Source organism: Zootoca vivipara, chromosome 3 (assembly GCF_965207765.1).
Source record: "Zootoca vivipara chromosome 3, rZooViv2.hap1.1, whole genome shotgun sequence".
NCBI lineage: Eukaryota > Metazoa > Chordata > Lepidosauria > Squamata > Lacertidae > Zootoca > Zootoca vivipara.
This window is the reverse complement of record NC_142586.1, coordinates 8,132,616-8,158,717: the sequence shown is the minus strand read 5'-3', so window position 1 is coordinate 8,158,717 and position 26,102 is coordinate 8,132,616. Positions and strand designations below refer to the sequence as shown.

The window sequence follows — 26,102 nt, the reverse complement described above, 5'->3', positions numbered from 1 at the left end:
ACAGATTCACACACATTATCAAAAGTTACAGTAGTTTCTGCTCAGGCATGCAGAGGAGATCATGATAGTTTCAGAGACGGAGATGTTGGGCACCATATGCTCTCCTCACCTTGCACCCTGCATGGGGCATAGAGAAGAAAAAGAAAGAGAAGCCAAAACTTTCTGTATCTGGGATGCAGAAGCCACTGAGAAGCAGGGAATGACACACCCCCCCCCCCCCCGCTCAAATCCCTCGTCTTCAGGTTACCTTGAGGGGGAAACCAGACAGAAATCCTGGTTATTCTAGGCTCTTTGTCTTGCCTTTAATCTAGCACTTCTCTACTTTAACTTACCCCTAAACACAAACCAGATATGAGTTGGAAATCAAAGGCTGAAGTTACCCATGAACATCAGAATAACTGAATGGTGTATTTATGCATGTGTGTGTGTGTCATAGTAATTAATTTTGGAAAGAGAGAAATCCAACCTGCACTGGTTCTGGGACCCTAATACAAAGGGCCTTACGCTAAAGTAAGGTCTAAGGTACAGATTCAGAGACATTTCTGCTCAGGTTCTAAAGCCAGAGAACAAACGTCCTAGAGAGAACCACCTCTCTCTTTCGGGCTGCTAACATTTGATGGCATCACAGCAAGCATGCACCTTGAAATGTTAAGGAGTCGCACATATGCTAAGCCCCATGCTACAGTTTCTTTGTTACTGACAAAGGTTAGGTAAGAAAGAAACCTTAACAAGTAAAGGGCACTGGAAAAAGAGCTGAAGGCCTCAACATTCAAATGCAAATATGTGGTTTAAGTCACATGAGAGGAAGTAAGAGCAGGAAGTGCCTTTTCTATTGTGGTAACAAGGACATTAGGTGCCTCAAGCTGTGGCCTGCTCTGCACCCCCTCAGTTAGCTTGGAGCCTCAGGTGCCAAGGATGATGCTTCCCCATCACCAGTGTTAATAAAATTCAAGTGCCTGCCTGGTCAACTTCTCTACATAGAATGGGAAGGGGATGCCATCTTGTCCTTTGGCCCAGGCAGGAAAATATTCTGGGCCTGTCCTGCAGAATTAAAACAGTCCTTTAGGTTCACTGGTTAAGCCAGGCACCCCCAAACTTGGCCCTCCAGATGTTTTGGGACTACAACTCCCATCATCCCTAGCTAACAGGGCCAGTGGTCAGGGATGATGGGAACTGTAGTCCCTAAACATCTGGAGGGCTGAGTTTGGGGGTGCCTGGGTTAAGCCCATTCCCTCGAACCTCCCACCAATCATTAATGGGTGTTCACTGAAAGATAATGAAATTTTTAGCTCTCAGGGCTACGGAGAGAATGCAGAAGCTGAAACTGGTTTCTGCTAATCCAGTAAGGCACTCCAAACTGATATAAACTGGTTACAGGTAGGTAGCCGTGTTGGTCTGACGTAGTCAAAAACAAACAAACAAACAAACAAACTTCCAGTAGCGCCCTCAGTATCTGTGAAGAAGTGTGCATGCACACAAAAGCTCATACCAATGACAAACTTAGTTGGTCTCTAAGGTGCTACTGGAAGGATTTTTTTTTTATTTGATAAAAACTGGTAATCACAGGGTGGGACACACTCGCCTAATACAGGTACAGCCCATGGGCATAGCCAGTATTTTTTTTGGGGGGGGGGAGGACTTTCGTTGGGGGACAGAACCAATGTGATCGGTCAGTTAGTTAAATATTTCTATTGTTTTACTTGATGGGGGGGGGGGGAAGCTGCCCTTGATTTAAATCTAAATGTTATCCCATGATATTGTGCAGTCCATTACTAAACCACTGAAATAACATGAAAACTGGCAGCGATGCCACCTACAACAAGTGTGCACCAAAAATAAAACATTGTCCAGTGCTGAGGGCCTTCTGGCGGTTCCCTCGCTGCGAGAAGCCAAGTTACAAGGAACCAAGCAGAGGGCCTCCTCGGCAGTGGCACCCGCCCTGTGGAACGCCCTCCCACCAGATGTCAAAGAGAAAAACAACAGTTCCGGGCGCTGTGCAACGCCGGAAATGGCGTCTGCGCATGTCCGCAGCGCCGGAAATTGCTTCTGCGTCTGCGCAGATGCCGGAAATTATGCCTGCACAGAAGTGATTTTTGGCGTCTGCGCAGGAGTCATTTCCGGCACCGCTCAGTGAGTGCACCAGTTTAGTGCAGCACACGGGGGACTTGCTGAGTGGGCCGGATAAACGGCTTCCGTGGGCTGTATCCGGGCCATGGGCCGGAGGTTGCTGACCTCTGATCTGGAGGATCAAAGGTCTGCTACCTCTGCCTTATGGCATCATGAAACATTCCCCTGCAGTTAAAAGTGGTGATTTGTAGTATATTGTCGCTTGTTGGCAGCTGCTTGGAGAGTTGATAACAAAGCTTATGGAGAACTGCTTACACAGATTCAGGCGCAATGCACAGAACAGATACTGTACTGTGCAATTCTTGGTTTTCTGAATCTATCCAGACAGGGACCCATGTCTGACTGCTTGTGGAGAATACAAGCTGCAGGCTGAAATGAGAAGTTGCTCATGTCTGCTTAATCTAGAATTTGAAGTCTCGGTCCAAAGCACCAGGTCTGTTAACATACAATTGCGTGCCAGTCATCCAAGCTTAACAACCTAGAGGCATACAATCAACATCATTTGGGGTCACTTGCCTGCCCACCTAACCGATCCCTGAATTTCTTCTTCATCTAGAACACAGCTGCACACATCATACGTGCAGGAATTTTTTCTTGGGCTCTGACTGTTGAAGCAACTGCAGTGGCAAGAGCCCCTAGGCTGTAAAAGTTATCCCCCCTGCAAAAGCTCTCCCTCCTCCTCAAGACCTCAGTGAATAAGGTACACCGTCCTTGGAACTGCAGCTGCAAGAGTTCTCTTTGGAGTTATTCCAAAGCAGAAAATACAAGCACGCACAAAGCATTCCCTCCACAGCACACACCCTAATGTAAATTAGGATGGGAATATTTATCAAAACACTACCCTGGTAGGGGGATGTAAAAATGGCACGCAAGCGCCAAATATATTGGTAGGGTTGGCTATTGTCCTATCTGGAAGGGAATGCCAATGCTAGTTGTAGGTTTGGGCTGCCTCACCAGACACGCTGCTCATCTTCCTCACTGAACAGAGAAACACAAAGCTACTCAGGAAGGAGAAGGTTATAGGTAAAGAACTAAGTACTGTATTTGCTTTGTAACCTTAAGAAATGCAGCTAAGAAGTTCTTGAGGTAGAGCAAAGAACAACACTGGGCCTAAGGCTAGTCTACATTCATCGGGAAGGACACCTTCTGAGCTCTTCTGATGGTCACACAGATGTGCCTTAAGAACTTACTGCTCATCATCCCCCACCTTGACAAATCAGAATCTGCAAGGAGGGACAGGAGGATGTCAGGTGGCATAAAGAAGAGGCTTCATTTAGAGCAGGCATCCCCAAACTGCGGCCCTCCAGATGTTTTGGCCTACAACTCCCATGATCCCTAGCTAACAGGAGCAGTGGTCAGGGAAGATTGGAATTGTAGTCCAAAACATCTGGAGGGCCGAAGTTTGGGGATGCCTGATTTAGAGCTCCTGGGATCTTGGCTATCCCAACAGCTAGATCTTCTGCCTTTCACTTACAGCCTGCAGGAATATAATCTGTCCTATAACTCTAGGTCTGCTTTCCACCCCAGTTGCACAATGCCTCAGAGTTACAAGTGGTGGTAGATTGCAATTTTTTTAAAAAAGCAACCTAAAGCCTATTGTAAGATTAAAGGTAAAGGTAAAGGACCCCTGGACAGTTAAGGCCAGTCAAAGGCAACGATGGGGTGCGGTGCTGAGGGAGCTGGCATTTGTCCACAGACAGCTTTCCAGGTCATGTGGCCAGCAGCGCTAAACTGCTTCTGGCGCAACGGAACACTGTAACAGAAACACTGTTTACCTTTCCACCACAGCGGTTCCTATTTATCTACTTGCACTGCTATGCTTTCGAACTGCCAGGTTGGCAGGAGCTGGGACAGAGCAACGGGAGCCTACCCCGTCATGCAGATTCCAACTGCTGACCTTATGTCCCACAATCTTAACTGAGTCCCGCCCCTCTTGTAAGACATAGGCCTCGGGCACAAAACACTGCAACTGAGTGAAGATGGAAAACAACAACAACTGAGTGAAGACGAGCTGTCCTTAACAGATAAAAAATGGGTGTGCATCTATTATGCAGAAATGCTCCTCAGCACTGCAACTCCATGATGGCCACACATACTTGTTCTCAAGCAGTAGTGGGCAACCTCAAGTCCAGGGGTTGGGTGTGGCCCTCAATGACTCTCTGTGTGGCCCTTTAGGTCTTTCGCTTCGCTTCGCTACACTACACACTCTCGCCAGGCCTCCTCTGTACACCCCATAGGTGCATTTACCAGGCTAGAATATGCCCTTGGTCTGTGATAGTTGCCTCTTGAGTCCCTGAATGAATGGGGTGGGGGTGGGGGGGAAGAGGAGAGGTCTTGATTTCTGCATGCTCTATATTTGCTAATCAATCACACTTGAAACACCCCCACCCTGCTTTCTCAGTGCTCTTCTGTCTCCACACGGGAATCCATTTCAGTTAGAAGCAGTTTATTTTCTGTGTCACAAGTGTGCTGTAAATTCTTTGTATCTGTTTTGCCTTGCATTCTACCATGTAAGCTGTGGCTTAAGAATGTATGTACAGTTCACTGAATCAAGCCATTGCCCCTGAGCTATACTCAAGAATCGTAGCAATCCTAAAGCACCTTTTAAACAGTGCAACAGTATCCCTGGAAGATACCACCATCTTCAGAGTTTTCCAATTAGGAAACTCCTTTTCAAACAATTTCTTCACTCACCAACAGGACACTGAATGCCAGTAGTTTTTAAACTGTCAAATAAATACTCTACAGCGAGGGGAAAGTTCTTTTATCAGGAACAGGAAGAAAAGCTGAGAGAGAACTAAGTCTACAATCTGAAGTATACTGAGCAGGAAGTTAAGCCCCACTGAATTCAGAGTAATCTACTTCAGAGTAGACATATTTTAAGAGCCAGGCTACAAACTTTTCAGTTTAGAGAGAACACAAAAAGTGCAGTGTCTCTGGAGTAATTCTTCACAGAGAAAGTATAGTAACTATATACCGTGTTTCTCCTAAAATAAGACGGGCCTTAAAAATAAGCCATGGCAGGCTTTTCATGAGTAGAATAAATATAAGACATACCCCAAAAATAAGCGGGGGGGGGGGGAGGAAGCAGGTCTGGCAAGGAAAGGAAGGCATTTAAGCGCCTTCGGAAGAGCCGGCAAGAGGCAACAGCGCGCTTGCTGGCGACCTTCTTCTTTTCATGCCACTCACAGTGTCCGTCTCCACCGCCACCGTCGTGCTTTGGGGCTTGGCGCGTGCCCACAGCCACCTCCACAGCCCCTGGGATTACCGTCGCTGCAGCCGCGCTCCTGGGCGCTCTCGGCACTTCCCCCGCGGGCGCCTCACTGTGTTTTGCGGGGGTGGGAGCCGCTTCGGGGAGCGCAGCGCAGCGCGAAGAGCCTGGTGAGAGGCAGCTGCGGCTGCAGGTGAAGCCCGGGATCTGCGTGGGCGACTGGGGGCGAACGCCCTGAGCGCTGCGGCGGTGGCGAAGAGGCGCCAGATCAGCTGAGAGGCGGGCTGATCGGGCGCCTCTTCGCTACCGCCACAGTGCTCAGGGCGCTCGCCCCCAGTCGCCCACGCAGATCCCCGGCTTCACCTGCAGCCGCAGCTGCCTCTCACCAGGCTCTTCGCGCTGCGCTCCCCGAAGCGGCTCCCGTGCAGCCACCTCTTGCCGCGGCGGAATCGAGCATCCCAAGGAGCAAACTCCCGAGCCGGAAGGAGCAGCCGGGGGAGTTGGTCCACTTTCCCCGCTCTGTTTGTCTTTTGGTGGCGCGCGCCCGCCCTTTTCCTCCCTCCTCGCCTTCCTCCGTCTTAGCCCCGCACCCGGTCTGCCTCTCGCCCATGCATACTCTCGCCTACTCATCCCTTGCACACACACACACGCACACCTGGCGGGAGCAGTCACCAGTCACCAGCCTGGTCCCGGGCCGAAAGGGGGCCAGGCTATAGGCAGGCAAGGGCAGATTTGCACACTGGCGTTTGAATGGAGGAATTGGCCCTCTGAGCCAAAACAAGTCCCAGCAGCCCCTCCGCTGGCTCAGGAATGCGCGCCGTGTGGATGCCATTCCCTGGGGAGAGACAGGCGCTTGCCCGGGGGCGGGGAGGACGGCGGCGAAAGGGAGCGAGGGACCCCAAAGCCAAGAGGGTCTGGAGGGATCGGCCCACAAGATCCCTTGGGGAACACTGGGAGGGCATGTGTGCTTCCACCCTGCTCGGCCGGTGGCGCGGTTGCCAGCTCCCGCTCGAAAAAAATAAGACATCCCCCGAAAATAAGCCGTGGTGTGTTTTTTGGGAGGAAAAATAAATATAAGACGTGACTTATTTTAGGAGAAACACGGTAGTAACACCAGTGCTGCTTTTCTGGAGGGACGCAGGGGTATGCGTACCCCTAAACATTTTGTGAATATTTGTACTTTTGTCCATTTACTGTATTTATTCCCCCCAATTTGAACTATAAAATGGTGGTTTTCTTGAGTCAAAATGAGAGTACCCCTAAACTTTTTTTTTTTTAGAAAAACGCGCTATTAGGAAACCTGCAAGTTTTTAAAAACTTGAAGCTTCTTGGCTGCCTTCCAAGAACCCAAGGTGCATGAGGATGCTGTGAGTTAGCACTGGTCCCCAAAAGTGAGATTTAGCTCTACCTCCCCGGGACCACCAGCATGGAATGTTCTCTCTCCCCAGGGAGACACTGGGTACGCTGAGAGCAGAAGGCGGATATCAAGCATGCATCCGGAGTGCTGCAGTTTTATAGTTCTGTGCAGTTTTGCAAGAGGGAACAGGGTGGAGATTGAGGAAGATTCATAAATGCTTTTAAAAGAATAATTCCTTTAAATGGTTCTTATTTGTATATGTAAGCTGCCTAGAGTCCCATCAGAGAGAAAGGCGCATTACAAGGAAGCTGTTGTTTTTAAATCACTTTTGGGCTTTTCTTCTTCTTTTTGATCATAACATAAAGAGACAACACCACAAAGTACTGGATCAGTAAAACTTGTCAGGCTGTGAGATCAATGCTGTGCCATTAGAAAAAAATGTCAGCTCTATAAAGCAAAGCAACCCTGCTTTGGTTATTGAAGGTGACAATATGGGTAGCAAATATTTTGTCTACACCACCAATAACACTCTACTTTCTACCGTTGCTTTGCCTTAAGTCAGGGGTCAGCAAACTTTTTCAGCAGGGGGCCGGTCCACTGTCCCTCAGACCATGTGGTGGGCCGGACTATATTTTGGAAAAAAATATGAACAAATTCCTATGCCCCACAAATAACCCAGAGATGCATTTTAAATAAAAGGACACATTCTACTCATGTAAAAACACCAGGCAGGCCCCACAAATAACCCAGAGATAGATTTTAAATAAAAGGGCACATTCTACTCATGTAAAAACATGCTGATTCCTGGACCGTCCGTGGGCCGGACTGAGAAGGCGATTGGGCCGCATCCGGCCCCCCGGCCTTAGTTTGGGGACCCCTGCCTTAAGTGTTTGAAATGACTGCGCTGATTTCTAAGAACAGGACTTAAAGGTTTATTAGTCAAAAAGTTAAAATGCCTTCTCCTTTTTCTTAAAAGAATTAAGCAAATAGTAGATTGTCTCGTGATTGCTGTGGGGGTTGGGGGTTGCGCTAAGCTTTGAAGTGACTCACCCAGCCTTTCCTGTACACAGGACTGTTTACTTTCACATATAATTCATTCTTCACTGATTTAAAAGAAACCATGCTCAAAACCGAACCTTTCTCACTTACAATGCAAAGCCACTGCTATGAACACACCTAAGCAGTGCTGCACCCGCTGAAATGTAGGTAGCCATTTCCAACTTCACATACTGTAACAGTGGAAGAGCAATGATTTGCCAACTTGAATCCGCTCTGAACTCTGGAGGTCTCTTATTCAACACTCATCCTCCCCTGTGTATAAAGCCTCTCCATGAGGTTAGTCAAGGCATGCCTCGGTTACACTTACCCAAAATATGCCTTTTCAATAGCTGGAGCTGGCTGAGCTATGGTACTTCAGTCACTCCCAAGTTCTTAGGCCAGCCCAGAGGGAACCCTTTCCAACACAATAACCATGATATATCACAAGCTGTTTTTGAGAGCCCATTTACATTTGTTAAAAGCTTGCCTCTTCAAGTTTGTTTTTATTACAGTGGTGCCTCACTTAACGAATGCCCTGCTTAACGAAATTTCCGCTTAACGAAAGGATTTTTCGAGTGGAGCTTGCCTCGCTAGACAAATGCGTTTTACGAAAAATTCGCCTAGCGAATTGCGGTTTCCCATAGGAATGCATTGAAATTCAATTAATGCGTTCCTATGGGCAAAAAAAAAAATTCAAAAAAAATTCAATGCATTCCTATGGGATTCGCTAGACGAATTTTTCGCTATAAGAAAAGACCCGTGGAACGAATTAATTTTGTCTAGCGAGGCACCACTGTATTCCTTTTGTCATACTGATGTATAAGTATTTGCACTCCAAGGGGTGCAATCAAAATTAAATAAGAAAGTCAAAGATTCAGGAGAGGCAAGGCAGAAATGAATGTTCCTACAATCAGATTGGAGGGGAGGGGGGGGGAGAGAGAGAAGACCTCCAAGGACTGAGGGGGCTTCTGCTCCTGAGCCTCTTTGCACGACAGGATAGACACTCAATCACCCACTCCCTCCACCCTTCTGAGCAATACCTCCCCCTCACCATCTGACTATATCTGGGGACTTCTGCTTCAGTGTATCTGAAGAAGTGTGCATGCACATGAAAACTCATACCTATGACAAACTTAGTTGGTCTCTACGGTGCTACTGGAAGGAATCTCTTTATTTTGTTTCGACTATGTCAGACCAACACGGCTACCTACCTGTAACTAGGATAGACACTAATATGCTTCCTCCCACATGTGGCACAGTCAGAAACAGGAGCAAAGCCATCCCACCTGTTAAATCATCCCATCGCTGATTTTAAACTATAGGTTTTTTTCCCCGTCATTCAATTTAATAAAAATAAATAAATAATACATAACAGAAAAGAAACATTAAATCATTATACAATAGCCAATAAAGAAAAAGAAAAAACATAAACAAAATATAATAAACCCACCACCCTGTTTAACTTCCCCCCACCACGACTCATCTTCTCTATAATTTATTTTACCCTTATCATTGCATTCTGATTGTTTTTATTTTCTCTATATACATACATATGTCATTGATAATTTATTGTTTTGATGCATTTACATTCTTAATCTAAGCATATTAGCATGTCTTTTTAGAGCAATATTTTGTCATATAATCATCAAAGCATTGCCACTCGTTTTTTAGTTTTTTATTTGACTGCTGTCATATGGATGCTGTTAATTTAGCCAATTTTAAATATTCATTTAATTTGAGAATCTATTCCTCCTTGGTAGGTAGTTCATGTGCCTACCATTTTTATTAGCCAGGATGGGCAAGGATCAAGGAGACAGGTGGTTGTTTTCACTCATTCAAGCAGCCTGTCCACATCCTTGGAGGTAACAGATTGGAACTGATCCAGATTCCTTCCCAAACGGATTGTTTCATTTCTATGTTGCATTCACGTGTGCTTTGAACCAGATTTGGGGTGGGGGGAGCCCTGCTGATCAGCACACGTGTGGCCTTATCACTGCAATGTACTAGAGGTGGCTTTGTAGTGCTTTTTCTGAACAAGTCATTCTTGGTCTTTGACTATTTTTGCTCCTTTAGTCTTTCCCTGAGTCTTGGGTATCTTTTATTTTTTTGCCACATTACCGGTATTAGTCCTTAAAAAGTGTGACAATTCCTCATCCCGAAAATAAACATTTGTTCAACTATATGCTCCCTTTGAACTTGTGGTATCAAAATATCTGGCCCATAGCCAAATATGAGTGCTAAAAAGAGAAGACTCTGGAAGCATTTTATGCAACATGGAATAATTTTTATTTTATTTCCTCCATCATATGGAACGTGGCTATGCTCCTCCACCAACAAAGATGCAAAGTAGGGCTTTAGGTTAACTGTAGTTTGAAAAACTATACGCTCTTTTTCTGACTGTCCCATGGAATGCGCTCACTATTCCTGAGATGAAAGTCATTATTCTCCTGGATTTACCCTCTTGAAGGCTCTCCCCAGGCTTTTATGCAGCAAACCCATTCGACGTGTATACACTTGTGATCCTCACAATAAATTTGCAAACAAACCTTGGCCCCCACTCGTGGTTTGTTTGGAGAGAAATAAACCACAAGTTCGGACAACTTGACAAGCCCGACCACAGCTTGTTTCCTGGCAGCTTGAAGAAGGGAAGGAGATGAGCATAGAACCTATAGCTTCAGCAGCACAGCTTGTTCACATTAAACCAGTTTATTTTCGGTATGGCTTAATGTGACATGCAAGCTGGGTCACAAAGTGTGGAGCTTTTGCAAATTTGAAGAATTAACCTTTTGCAAATGTAAAGAAGCAGAGGCTTAAAGGCTTTGATTGTTATCCTCCGATCATGAAAAAGCAGTCCTGGAATATGACCTGCTGCAAACGTTTTTGTCTACTACATGTACAGTGGTGTTACACCAGTATTTTCCCCTGTAGTATATTGCACAAAGTGTGGGCTGATTCTGATACTAGAAGAGATGTTTGTGACCCTCTGTAATATCATGTGTGCAAGTTGGACTGAAGCAGATGCCAAAATGAAGGTCAGCTTTTCCCCCTCCTGCACAGTGTTATTATATTATGGTTTTTCCACCTTTCAAGGCTCCCCCCTCTTCAATAAATGAAGTCTATATTAGCTATGCTTTCGCTTTCCTCCGCAAGGAAACTATTATTTATTAAGAATATATTTTTTAGAATTGCATCAAAATTGGCTCCTTTTCAGTTCTGGGAAATAACTACGGAGCCAGAGAACAAAGACTTGTTTAGTAGTGTTCATCGGTTGTCACTGTAAAGATTTCAGGGCTGCCCAAAACCACACATTGGAGAGATCTGCGTTTAATTTTTTAACACGAACCAGTTCTCCCCATTTACTCCAGTGTGGATGGATAGGTGGAGTCAGGCATAAATTAATCAATCTGAAGCCATAATGCACACAAACACAAAGGGCAAGTTTCTAATCCCCCATACCCTATGCTGGCAGAAATCCAATTTGTGTACAGTATGTTGCTCTCCAAAGCCCTTTTGATGATTGGCCTGTAAGTGTGTGACTTACTGGATCTGGAGAACACCCACCCACCCACCGTTATTTACAGATGCAAAATTGCAACAAATATCTCTCAAAGCTTCTTGGTGGGGAAAAAGCTAGGTACTTTTTAAATTTATGTGCAAAAAACCACTTGTTTATGAGATACTGCACATCAAATTAAAAGAGATGGAAAATTGATGAACAGCAAATAAATTAACAATAGTTCATCTTTGGATGCTCCACAAGGGTCTCAATATCAATCTGAAATGTGTTTTGGGCCACCCTGCAGAAACTATGAGGGTGACCTCTAGATCTCACCCTTCCTCCATAAGCATGGGAAAGTATTTCAGAGTAGCTACTTCTGCCTTGTATTCTTCACACATCACAGGATTTGCATCCTGATTTCAAATGAGGCTATTGACGTATACATAGCTAAGTTTTTACTCTGAGGACAGATATCTATATATATCTATATCTGTAGTAAGAAACCTTATTTTAAGAAGGGAAAAGTTTGATTCTAAGTTATTGCAAAATGCTTGCACTTGAGAGTAATTTTGGGGGTGGGGTGGGGACAACTTGAGAGAGCTCCAAAGTAGTAACACCTATTGTAATTGGGTAGAAAAGGTGAAGTCTTTCTTCACACAAATAAGCAACGCAATTATATGGCAAGTCAATGGCATAAGGCAGCTAACATGCTCCTGCGATATTTTGAAACTGTAACCCGATACTACTGTTTCCATCCTCCTGCCTCGCTTGCACTCCCTTGTTGCATACTGTACTATTTGAGGCCCAGAGGGCAAAGCGAGTGCTTGCTGTTTATTAATGATCAGACGCTGCAAGACACGAGGGGGGGCATGGGCGTAAGGGGAGGGGGAATGTGCACCAACACTGCCATTATTACTACTTTCTCCAGAGTTTAAGATCACAGACTACTGAAGCTTCAGCACAAAGCAATCCCTTTGCCCCCAAACAAGATTTTAGTGTAGACACACACACACACACACACACACACACACACACACACACAGAGAGAGAGAGAGAGAGAGAGAGAGAGAGAGAGAGAGAGAGAGAGGCGAGAAAATAAACAATTCAAGCAGGCCTGCAATTCATGTGGCTTGCTAAGGTTTTTGCAGGAAGCATATGTTTCTATTAAATTAGAAACAGTTTCTACCGTTGTCAGTTTGCTAAGGGAAACCTCTCCTCCCGAAAAAGAGGAGCTTGTTTAATGGTTTTGACAAATTGCGCTTGCCTGACAGGGCTATGTCAAATAAAGCTAAGGAGCCCTCTACTAAATATATCCTTTTGAATAAATTACTGCCTCATTTACTAATCCTCCTAAAGAGGACCAGGTCTTGTACACTAAAAGACTCGATTGTTCCTGAGAATGTTTATAATATTAAGTAGTAGTACCAAGTTCTCTTGCACAAAGTGTAATCAGACCTACCTCTTTTAGGTTGCTAAGCTATTAGAAACTACACTGGGAAAAATAGACTGTCCTGCAGGATGACACTTTGAATACTATGGCCAAAATCAAGAGCAAGTCAATATGAAAATACTAAACAGCTAATGCATAGAATGTTTCCCCATTCAAATCAGGGCAAACATGTAAAAGTAGAATAAAATGGTAAAGGTAAAGGGACCCCTAACCGTTAGGTCCAGTCGTGGACGACTCTGGGGTTGTGGCATTCATCTCGCTTTATTGGCCGAGGGAGCTGGCGTACAGCTTCCAGGTCATGTGGCCAGCATGACAAAGCCACTTCTGGCGAACCAGAGCAGCACACGGAAACGCCGTTTACCTTTCCGCCGGAGTGGTACCTGTTTATCTATTAGCACTTGACGTGCTTTCGAACTGCTAGGTGGGCAGGAGCTGGGACCGAACAACAGGAGCTCACCCCATCACAGGGATTCGAACTGCCGACCTTCTGATCGGCAAACACTAGGCTCAGTGGTTTAACCCACAGCGCCACTTGTGTCCTGTAAAAGTAGAATACTGGAACATAAAGCAATTATTTTTCATTGGGGGGGGGGGTGAACTGGGGCAGAGTATTGATTTCATATCAACTGAACCTCTCTTAGAACCACTCTTTGTGTATGTTCTACCTTGTAGAAGCATAACCAAAGTCCTGAAATGGCAGTCGGAACACAAAACTAACAGAAATGCCATGATAGAAAAATGCAAAGTTGTTTACTTAGTGTTGTTCTTAATGTGTTCGCCATCTGACTGCTGACCAACCAGACTGGACCACTGCGCACTGCCACAAAAGCAGTCGGGCACATGCAATCTTAAGGCTAGATAACTTCAACTAAAGTTTTGTTTACTGTGTCACTAAATATATGTGTGTGTGTACCCACAAACTGGGGATGCGGGTGGTGCTGTGGTCTAAACCACTGAGCCTAGGGTTGCCGATTGGAAGGTCGGCGGTTTGAATCCCTGTGATGGGGTGAGCTCCTGTTGCTTGGTCCCAGCTCCTGCCATCCTCACAGTTCAAAAGCACGTCAAAGTGCAAGTAGATAAATAGGTACCGCTCCAGCGGGAAGGTAAACGGCGTTTCCATGCGCTGCTCTGGTTTCGCCAGAAGCGGCTTAGTCATGCTGGTCACATGACCCGGAAAAACTGTCTGTGGACAAATGTCAGCTCCCTCGGCCTGAAAGAGAGATGAGCACAGAAACCCCAGAGTCATTCACAACTGGACTTGACTGTCAGGGGTCCTTTACCTTTACCTTTTTACCCACAAACTAGGCTGCCCACAGATAATCTGCAACACTGTTTTTCTAACAAAATGTTGGGAGTAGGTAACTAAAGTACTGTAGTGGAGAAACATCTCACTCACAAGTCTCCATATGGCAGTTCAATGGAAGCTGTCAATCACAAATCAGATTATACTACATGTGTTTATGCAAGACTCTATGCTGTATATTTCATGGCACAATGGCTTTCCTTCTGGAGTGAAGGACTAGAATACAGGTAATGAAGCAACAGTATCTAAATATCCTTTGATCACATAGATGCACAAACAAATGGCACAGGACCTAAACATATACTATGACTAATTTCATGCCATGATGAAGTTTCTAAGATGCAACACCACTTTCTGTCTTCCTGTTGCTACAGACCATCGCTGTAACTTCTCGTATTTCGACTGTTTTAGGGATAGATAATCCAAATTAAGCAACTCCTCTTTAAAGACTCAGTAGGTAAAAGTTTTTAACAAATGGCTTTTTGTCCCAAAAGCTGGGTAAGGGACCATTCTGACCAGGCAGGGGGGGGGGGAATTGTCTATTTAAAATCAAGACAGCTTAATAGAGGGGCAGATATGAAAAGATCACAAATACTCTTTTAAATTAAGAATTAACTTCGCTGGAAGAAGCAGTTTGATCACAAATTATACGTAAAATAACGTGGAAAACTTTCAAGGCAGGCAGCACAAGCAAAGCACCCTAACTAATCAGAGATGTTCTTCTTTTAAAATTGTATGCCTGAAAAAATATAAGATGCTGGTAAATGCTTTAGCCCTCCTCAGCAATTACTAACCAGTTGGCAATTTGGCTGAATGCGATCATCTTCAGCTTGTTGAACAAAATGTCACTATTGACATGTGTATCTCTGGCTGCTGGTGTGGTTTGTGCATTTAGAAGTCTCTGCATCTTTGGGCTCCATTCTTCCTTGCAGATATCCACTTTACATAAAGATTAATGACAGTTTTGACTGCACAGCAGGGAGACAAGAGCCCACCCCCACATCCCTTTGTGTTGCAATAGGTGATCCCCTCCCCCTTTCCTGGTATTTATAATTACTTGCTGGAGCCTTTATTTTTCAACCGTGTTGCAAAATCTTTTCCCTAAAGATACCTTGTTTTCCCCCTCACATTGTAGACCCTTAATAAAATACACTGGGGTGTGTGCGCGCACAGGGAAGGGGGGGGGAGGACTAATTTAGACAGCAAGAAAGCTCTGCTCAATCAGTATATTACAGCTTGTAATAGGTTGATCAAGGTTGCAACTCAAGCAAATGACTTCTCACCACCAAAAAAGTTGCAGAGACTGATTTACAAGCTTTACTTTTTAAGCGAAGTGCATTAAGGATCAGAGCACCAAATAAGTGTCACACCAAAATATCCCTCCCAACAAAGTTTTAGGTACACTGTATAAGCTGCAAGCATTCTGAATGGTTCTGGCAAATTTTATTGCCTAGTCTCTTGCTACTGCACAGATTACAACAATGAAAGCGTTTCCACGGGGTTCCTTTTTGCAGGAGTTTGTCCTTGTCACTTCAGAAGCAGTTTTCAGCATTTCTTGCCTTCAGCCACTGTCTGCCCACAGCAGCGTTATTAGACAAATGTACCATTAAAAATAAATAAACAAAAGGAAAAACAGCTTTCTGAATCTTCAATGTGTAACTAATCATAATAATTTATGTAGCACTTTTAGAGCGTTTAAAGCACTTCTCGCAATCCACACAAACACTTTGTAAGAAACTATTTCCCCCCGTAATGCAGATGGAGGATGAAAGCGAAAGAGTAGAACCCAAGGCAACTGAGATGAGTTCATGAGGCCAAGATGCAGACCAGGAAATGTCCCAATTTGTAGTTCAAGCTCTTAAGGAGAGAGGTCACCAAGTGGATTTTTTTTTAGTTACAGGTAGGTAGCCATGTTGGTCTGCCATAGTCAAAACAAAATAAAAAAATTCCTTCCAGTAGCACCTTAGAGACCAACTAAGTTTGTCATTGGTATGAGCTTTCGTGTGCATGGTATCTGAAGAAATGTGCATGCACACGAAAGCTCATACCAATGACAAATTTAGTTGGTCTCTAAGGTGCCACTGGAAGGATTTGTATTTTTTTTTAAAGGATTTTTGCTCTCTTTAAATGTTTGGCAAAATGGAAGGGGCCGAATGTACCACAATTGCTTAATAGGACTCCACCTATTAAGAGAGAATATTAAAGCTAATGGAGAGAACTGACCCATTCAGTCATTTTGCAATTGTTTTCCTTTTCCTTTGTACATCCAGGAATGAGGGAGGCAACTACCATATTGCTTCTGAAGAGGCATAACCACGTGCAAACATCAATTTATTCTACCTATTCTATTCTGAGAAGTTTCTGGGGAGAGAATGGATCTCAGTTAGCTTAGGACTTCAGGCGTTTGGAAGTTTCATTTTCTGTTCAATGGGAAGAAATCAGACCCTTAATAGCTTGGCAAGTTAAATGCCTATTATTATTATTATTTTAAAGGAGAAGGAGACAGATGGACATTTGACAGCTGACCTTCTTGGTAGTTGTGCCCGCCCTGTGGAACACCCTCCTGTCAGATGTCAATAAAATAAACAACTACCTGACTTTTAGAAGACATCTGAAACTTTTTCATATTTGATGTCTTAGGGTGTTATTATTTTTATTATTATTATTGGGAGATACATGGAATATGAAACCAATTTTATATTGTGAATAGGGATGGGTGATGTCAGCTTTTCAACATTGCTATGTATCACCAGCCAAAAATCACAATTTGATGATACACCGTGAGGCTGAAATGGAGGGAGGAACAGGCGCTGGGCTGAAATCGCTGCTGCTCCCAGGTGGTTTAACCCTGGCACCTCAGCTTGTTTGTCTCACTGGGCGCTGGGGGGCAGAAAGAGTCCCTTCACCCCAGTGCCAGGTGGGAACAAGTTACAGAAGCGGGCTGAAGGGGGGCCTCCCTCAAAGGAGCCTGCCTTTGCTCGAGCGGGCGCTCTGCACCTTTACTCCCGAGGTGACCAACCACTCTGGGAGGAAAGACGCAGCCCACCCTCCTGGGTGAAGGCAGCCAGATGGTAGCCAAGCACACAGAGCCTGAAAAACTTCATTTGCAGGGCTGCCTCCACCCCTTAGTGGAGCAGTTTAATGAAGGCCCCCCCACCGGTCTGTGGGTGGCTTGATCAGCTGAGAAGCAGGCTTTCTTAAACCACCTGCATCTCAGCTGATCATAGGCTGGGTGGGGGCTTCACTAAACTGCTCCATTGAGGTGCCGACTGCTGTGCCCCCCCCCAGCAGAACAATTTAAAGAAGCCACTTGCCGGTGGTATGAGGGCCAGAACACAATGCCTGCTTCACCTGGCAGTATATCGCAGGTGAAACAGCAGCTGCTCCTGAGTCCCTCTGGTGGCAAAGGGATATACTACTGCCGGGCAAAGCAGCCATCATGGTCTCGGCCTCATACTGGTCCTCGGCGATGTACCGATACACTGCACAGTAGGGTGATGGCTTTTTCATTTTTTTCCTCAAAAATTATTTCCTGTAGTACAGATGGATGAACTTATGTCTATTAATTACTAAAATGAGGTATATTCCATTGAAATATTTAAAAAGGTCACGCACAAACTGTTTTTAATTTTTTTGTATGCCGTTTTACCATTTCATAAAATTGTATTAACAATTCTATATGTATTTCGTATCAAATTTGGACACAACACCACATTCCACAATGGGGAGTGTTCTTAGCAACATAGGCTTTACAAATGTCACACCTGCGCAAGGTAAAAGCCCCTTTTTGGGACCTCAAAACTCAGCCAGCAGACCCTGCCGGGCATGCTGGGAAAAAAACCTATAGGAGAGGTAGCAGAACATCATCCTCTACTGTTACTGCAGCTAAAAAAAGCTTCCTTGTGTGTTTGATGACCCTATATAATGTTGTATATATGTGATTCTAAAGCTTGGGTTCAATTTTATATCTGCTTACAGTGACTTCAAAAGTGGTCAAAAAACTGATAAATAAATTTTTTTAAATCATTTTGTGCATGAGGTTTTTTTAAATCAAATCTCTTTTAAAGTAAGATTTTATCTAATCTTTAATGAAAGCTCATCAAATTATGATACAGGGAAATGAGGTTGTAAAAAAAGTCATCACCCTATTGCCCAGACCTAATTGTGAATCACCCTGAAATCTATGGATGAAGGGCCGTATACACATTTACATAATGACAGTAATGCTAGACAAATGGGGATGAATATGGGGTTTTTAAAAAAACAGTGCTCTTGCACTGTTTGAACTATAGTGCACTTGCAAGTTTTGTCTGAGAAGAATTTTGAAAACTCCTATAGGGAACATAGGCTATTTATTACAATTCCACACCAGCCAAACAATTGAACTCTAGAAAGTACAAGTACCGGAATGTTAAGCCACAGTGGGCTGTAGGGCAAGTGCCTGCATTAGGACAGGGCACTGCGATAAGGTTGGGTCTGCAGACAGTTACCATTTTGTGCTTCGTAAAACATGTCAATTTCTCCCATCTTTACTCCTCAAAGTAAAGGGGGAGACTGAAGCTGTGTACACCTTTAAAGAGCCTTCAAAACACATTCTTTCCCTCAAAGAATTCTGGGACCCGTAGTTTATTTTTCACAGGATTGCAATTCCAAACAACAACAAACGAACTAAAATGACCAGAATTTTTTGAGGGAAAGAATGTGCTTTGAAGGTACAGTGTAGCATGTGCACAGTTTGGCAAAAACATTTTCTGCTTCATTTTGCTGTGCAAATCACTGTGACAGAGAGATTTAAATTAGAGCCACTAACCACTTGCCGGAGCGAGGAACTACATACAGTACTCCAGATGTTTTGGACTACAATTCCCATCTTCCCCAACCACTGGTCCTGCTAGCTAGGGATCATGGGAGTTGTAGGCCAAAACATCTGGAGGGCCGCAGGTTTGACATGCCTGCTGTAAACTGAACAAGTCCCCAGAGTGAGGAGAACTGGTGGCATTTACAAGGGAGAACTGGCTGTTGCAAGAGATGGGTTGCTTAACCCTTTCCCCCGACTCTCCCCTGCAAATGGCCTCCAATTATTTGATCCCATTTTCCCTCCGCCGGACTCTTGACATGGAGGGGAAATGGCCTGTGGGGATCTTCCCATAGCCCCCACAACTACAACACTTAAGTGAACATGAGTTTGGAAATCCTCCCTCATTGCCTCTTCACCCTAATAATATTTCTATCAACATGGGCTCTCCCACCTCCTACCAGTCCCAGCCAAGGGCTAAGGCCACCCTGTGTGGACAGCAACCCCTTTAAAAAAGTGGGGTGGAAGATCCAGATGTAGCCTGGGCTGGGGTTGTTCCTTCCCTTGTCAGCAGTGACCCCCCCCCTGTGAACAGGTTACGTCCCATAGCCACAAAGAGGTAGAGAAAAACAAGACTATGTGCCGCCACCAACCAGTAGCACCCAATTTTGCCTACCCCCCAAGCAGCCAGTCCCTCACACCCCATGGAGGGAACCTGGCTGGGGCTGGAATACCCTAGGCCCAGCCCTACCCCAGCGTTTGCCTTGTCTATGCCTCCCTCCACAGATGTTTTGACTGACTAGCTCAAAAACATTTGCCGCCTCCTAATTCAATTGAAGAAAACAGGCGAAGTTGCATTTGGTGGAACTGTCAGTTATACACATCACTTAAAGCCACTCTCATTATTGGAGCAGCCAACCCTATGTCTCCTCCCTTTGCTCCTCTTGGCTTCAAACGCTGCTTTGCCTATTGGTTTGCTGCTTTTTTTTCTGGCCCTGCTCTGTTAACAGCAGCCTGGCACACATAAATTAGGCAGGCGAAGTTTTTCCTAACAGAAAGATAGCACAATAAGGGAGAGTCACAATTGCACAGTACTTGCTAGCCCATAGCTCACAGACCCTTGTTGTTCTTAAGCTGCTTATAGGGTTGCCCACTTTTTGTGTATGGCAGGGCTTCCAATGCCTCCAGATGCTGAAATGTAATGCATGAAACCTAGTGGCCTTCCAAGCCTTCACATGCATTTTTGTACTCTACCACTTGGCTTTTCCTTCAATGCCACACCTTTGCCAAGCAAATCCGTTCATGCCAAAATCTCTCAGTCTTTAAGGTGCCACAAGACTTTTTGTTGTTTTTGCCCCAACATGAGTACTATGGCTTCCCCTGTGGAAGTTGTTTCCTCAGATCTCCTGGTTCTCTCTCTTCCTACTGCTAATTGGTTCTGCTTCCTTCAAGTCTACTGGCACCCAGCCAACATCCTTCCCTGCTCAGTCCTCTTATTTATCTCTCCACCCCTCTTCCTGCCAGCAATGTGCACCTCATGTAGAAGCCTTCTCTACACACTCAGACTCATTTGCCCCTCCTTTCCTCCATTCCTTATCTGCTCAGCCTATTGTTTCCTCAAGCCCTTGCCTGCTCTGGATATGCTTTGATCTGGTTTTCATTTCTGAGTCCAGTGCTAACTCTGCAACCTTCTTCCCAGCTCCCTTTCCTTCAGCTGTCCCACTTCCAGGGTCTCCTCTTAGTAAAGCTCTTTAGGCAGCCAACATCTCCTGCCTCTACAGCTAGTATCACCTTTTAGTTCTACTGTAGTCTAAGTGAGCTCTCACTTCACTCACAGAAGTGAGTGAACACTCTACAATGCTTCCACCTCTTCTCCAGCATCAGACGCACCTCCCTTGCCTCCAACGTAACCAAAAATTCCCTTGGCTAAGAAGTCACTGGGGATCCAAGAGAGAGGAGGCCCAGCAGGGAGGAAAATACTCTAAGGGACAATGCACACAAGCAGTGGACTGGCAAGCTGGGACCTGAGAAAAGGAAAGTGGGAAAGTGAAGAGAGGCAGAGGAGCAAAGCAGCCACAGCAATTATAACCAGAAAATTGAGGAGCAAGGAAGCTTTGAAGACTTGGGGAATGAAAGCTAAAGCAACCAATGTGTATTAATGACAGGACCAAATTCCACATGTTTTCAATTAACTAGCCAACTCTCTGGTTGTAGGCTTCTAACTTTCATAGCCAGGTAAGAGAGATGACCTGAACTTTTCTTAAAAAAAACAACAACTAGGCACATGGCTCTAAGGCAGCCTTGGATCCATGGAAGATCTGTGGGCAACAAGCTGTGTCCCTGTGAGCCTCACTTCCTCATATGCAGAAACTGGTTAAAGGTAAAGGGATCCCTGACCATTAGGTCCAGTTGCGGAAAACTCTGGGGTTGCGGCACTCATCTCGCTTTACTAGCCGAGGGAGCCGGGGTATAGCTTCCGGGTCATGTGGCCAGCATGACTAAGCCACTTCTGGTGAACCAGAGCAGTCCACGGAAAGGCTGTTTACCTTCCCGCCGGAGCAGTACCTATTTGTCTACTTGCACTTTGATGTGCTTTCAAACTGCTAGGTAGGCAGGAACTGGGACTGAGCAACGGGAGCTCACCCCATTGCGGGGATTGGAACCCCCGACCTTCTGATCGGCAAGCCCTAGGCTCAGTGGTTTAATCCACAGTGCCACCTGCGTCCCAACTGGTTACTAGCTGTATACAACTGTCCCAGATTTGGAGATTCTGCAAGCTCATCTCTAACTTGTTTTAGCGGAATTTGTGAGAGGACCTCAGCAGCTACGGGGGAGTTGCGGTTAAGGAGATGTTGGTAGTGTTCTTTCCAGCGCAGTGCAATAGCTTCTTTATCTTTAATGTCATATATATGACATTCTTTATATAAAAGGATGTCATATAGAGGAGGGTGAAAGGTTGTTTTCTGCTGCTCCAGAGAAGCGGACACGGAGCAATGGATTCAAGCTACAGTGGTACCTCTACTTACGAATAACTCTACTTATGAATGTTTCTACTTATGAATGGAGCTCAGTCTGCCATCTTGGATGCGGTTTAGATAGGATTTTTTCTACTTACGAATTTTTAGATAGGGTTGCTTCTACTTGCGAATTTTTTCTCCCAATGCATTCCTTTGGGATTCGACTTACAATTTTTTTCGACTTACAAATGTGTGTTCGGAACGCATTAAATTCGTAAGTAGAGGTACCACTGTACAAGAAAGAAGATTCCACCTAAACATTAGGAAGAACTTCCTGACAGTAAGAGCTGTTCGACAGTGGAATTTGCTGCCAAGAAGTGTGGTGGAGTCTCCTTCTTTGGAGGTCTTTAAGCAGAGGCTTGACAGCCATATGTCAAGAATGCTTTGATGGTGTTTCCTGCTTGGCAGGGGGTTGGACTGGATGGCCCTTGTGGTCTCTTCCAACTCTATGATTCTATGATCTTTTAGAAGTGTGATACCATCTGCTGAGCGTAGGGGGCATATGACATGATTTATTGGCCCATAGATGTTCTTTGTGGCTTTAAAGAAACTGTGCATCATGTGCTTTATTACTTTTGTACACCACTTTGGAACACACACACACACACACACACACAGTATGCAAGTGTCTATGTTAAATTTTAAATACTGGATTTCATAGTTAAGTGTCTGCTTGACAGAAGTCATTTTCTCCCTGGTGGTTATCTGTGGAACACTGTGTAGTTATGAAGACATCATGGTACAGTTTAGGAATGTGGCTGTTGTGAGAACAAAAGTTGGATGAGCAACTTTATTCTAAATGGCCATCGGGCAAAGAAAAAGTTGTAAAGACGTATGCAAATTCTATAGCAAATTCTCTGTTAAGAGGGAAGCAACATGAGTCACTACTCCCCCTCTACCGCCCCTTTCCTCTTTTTACCAACCATATGAATCAACTCTTAATTTTACTGCATAGTTAGGAGGAGGAGAAAAACTAAAACACACTATTGCAGGGTGCATCATATTACATTAACACTTGGGAACAAGAGCCATCTACTTACGTTTAAAAAACAAAACCAAAGACTACGCTCCGGCTGAAGGGTTATGTGCAACAAATACAGTAAGAGAAGGAAATCAATCAGAAATTATCTGCTCCCCATGCAGATGGAGAGGAAAGTGGGAAGCAGGCCTGATTTCTGATTCACAGAGGAAGAAGAATTATGGCCCTTGGGGGAGAGGGATGAACTAAAGAAACTTTCTGACCACTATACAAAGCAGCAAGTCACTTTTCTGTGATAGAAGGCAAAAGAGGTTAAAAGCAGCAGCACCCTGCTAATAATACTGCAGGCTGCTGAGACGAAGCGAGTATGAATGGTGTTCTCAGTTTCTTGCAAGGCCTATCTAACCAACACAGCCAGGCTACATGATTTGGTATAAAATATCCAGACTGCCCATGCTCCTCTGGGCAGAAGTTGAGAATGTCCCCACCATTCCAAGGAACCAATCAATAAAGTGCACTAAAAACAAAAGTGCACTATGACAAGTTCTATATTTTTTGTCTGCTTTATCTGAATTTGAGAAAGTTCTCTTTAACTGCAAAAAAAAAACCCTAACTCTTTTATGAGGAGATGTTAAGGGGGCACTATACTGACAAAAACCTGGATTTAAGAACTTCATTTCACAGCTACCTGCACTTTATTAAGACAAACCCGCCCTGGGGCATTCAGAAACTAGTCAGACCTGCTGACTGACTAGCTGTACACTCTCTGCTTCAAACAGGCCTTCCTTCCAATGCCCCAGCACATCCACATACATTTTCCTGCTATCACAGGGTGTTTCTCTATTGCTGCTCATTTTATAAAGGCAAAAGAAAATACTTTAAATTTAATGTAACAGCTGCCACCATCAGCACCAGTAACTGATGGAGAAGTCCAACTAAAGAAAGTAACAAACTAATGATCATGTTGTCTTACAAAACTTTTCAAAGCTTTTCAGGCAGTTACCGCACACTACATAAAAAGTCACACCTAACAGAACTATTAAGTTCAAAGAAAATACTGTGCACACATATTAATTAAAACCTTAAAATACAGAGAAAGTAGTTATACAGCAGTTAAATGGAAAAGAACATCTTCAAAAATTAAAAGCAGTGGGTTTAGATTTGGTGTGGGTTTTTTAACACATCTTTTATTAATTTTGTTTAGAGCAATTATATCTAGACCTTTTCATATGAATACTACCTGATGCAAGAAACTTTAGTTATCTCAAAGCATTGCAAATAGCCCAAGCATTCTTCAAAATGTAAAACTTTTGGAATCAGAATTCATACATTTCCCAAACCTGCAGAGTTTTGATGTCCTGCAGCACCACTCTAAGCCTGATACCCAATGCAAACTTCCCTGGGTGTAACCCCTGTTGAACAGTGTGTCATAACTTCTGGATAATTTGCAAAGGATTGTACCATAAATGAGTGAGACTGCCTGACATTTCCAGGCATGGCTCTTTCTCTGCCTCAGCATTAAGGAACTGAGTTCCTTGTTTAATAATCACGACACACACACACTCACAAAATATGTTCGAACCATGGGAGTAGCAATTATCATCTACACCAGTGAATGTCTAAGTTTATCAGCCCAGATTTCAAGTGTTAGAAAAGGTGGAGGCAGTAGTCTATTTGCTATCTTAACTACTGTGCTCAGCAAGCAACTTCCACCCCATCACAGATGCTCAAATGTTCCTAGCTTCTCCTCTCTGCAGGGCCCGCAAGCTAGCTTTCTGAAATCTAGGGACTCTCTGAACTCCTAAAGAATAAAACAGAAAATTCCCCAGCACACTTCTCATGTCCCCTGGACGTGACAGAATAAGGAATAAGAATTGTGTGACCAAAAATCAGCTCTGTGATCTGTGATATGGGCACTCAGTTGTTCCTGCACACAGTGATCTCATCAACTTTTTAAGCTATGGGAAGATGTGCAGCAAAAAAGAAAATATTACCTCATTATGTACTGAAAATGGATCTGGCTGTGGAAGCTGATGACTACTTTATCACATGGTCAGCAATAGCTGAGCTCACCAAACAGCCATGCTCATTTTCAGTCACATGACCCAACCATGGGCCTTCTGAAAGGAGGAAGACGCTGGCCCCATAACCTTTAACAAAAGGTATTCTGAATTCACACCAGCATGACACAAACAAGAAATGCACCCTGTAAGTTACTTTACTCCACCTCACTATAAAATCCTTGGGGAGCAACAGGTTGGTGAAGGCTGAGATAGTGATAGATTATTCGTTCCTGTAAGAGCCTTGGGTGGGGCAAAAGTTTGTTAGACTTTCTCCCAACTGATGTGGAGCTGGAGTCCTGAGCCATCCATTTCCTGTAGCACCAGAATTTGAAGAGACAACCCAGCCAATATCTGCTCTCCCTCATGTGAGAGCATTCACCAGATGATCTGAACATTTAAGTAAGTTTGAAATAGAGATCCTTGTCGGTGGTCTCATTTCACCTTTGGATGCAAAACCTCTGCCAACCTGCTTTCAAATCCTTTAATATCTCCGTTCTCCAGCCATAGTGGAAACCACAGGCTGCTGGAAAGACACACCAAGTTTCAAGCAGGAGCAACTTAAACAATTTATTGTCCCAGCCAGGAACTGAAATCTGCTAGTGTACCATGAAAACCACACTTTACTGTAAAATGCCTTTGAGGGCATGGGAGTTTGCATGGAATTGATTTGGTGGGTCAGTTGTTTACATAGTGCACCAGATCTGCACAAAGCTACATGTGTCCATGCTCAGCGTGTACTGGTTTCCTGCTACCTGCACTGCAGACCAGGGAGAGGCTATGAGTGAACACACTGTCCACTTTAAGAGATGGCAGAGCCTCACACTATTGTGGAGTGACTTTTCCTACCTTCATTCTGCACTTCAATGAATTTTTGTTTCCTGGGTGATTAGCTTAACAATTAGCAAAAAGAAAAAAAGAAAGGGAAAAATGCTGATTTTACAAGTAGGAGAATCAGCTGTGCCTGTGCCCTAAACCTACTGCTAGCCTGCAGCCATTTAAACTGAACCTTGCACTCTTTCTCTTTTCCCCTTTAGTGCATTAAATGATCTTTGGACTCTGTAATCAGAGCCTGCTGTTTCTGGCACAGTTACTTTTCCTCTCTCTCCCCCCCCCCTTTTTGGCCAAGAAGCTGTTGCAACTGGAGCCGTCTCCATTTGTGCTATCTTTTTAGACAGAAACTGTATTTCCAAAGAAGGCACTGAAGAGCACTTACCGGTATAAGTGGGTCATAGGAAAATTGCCCACATTTTAAATAACAATATA

The 26,102-nt window shown here is 44.4% G+C and overlaps 1 protein-coding gene across 11 annotated transcripts in view; it reads right to left on the bottom strand.

Moving 5' to 3' along the window:
• The window catches only part of SERTAD2 (SERTA domain containing 2), a 124,676-nt gene that overhangs the window by 6,130 nt on the left and 92,444 nt on the right, over positions 1–26,102 (bottom strand). The window lies entirely within an intron of this gene.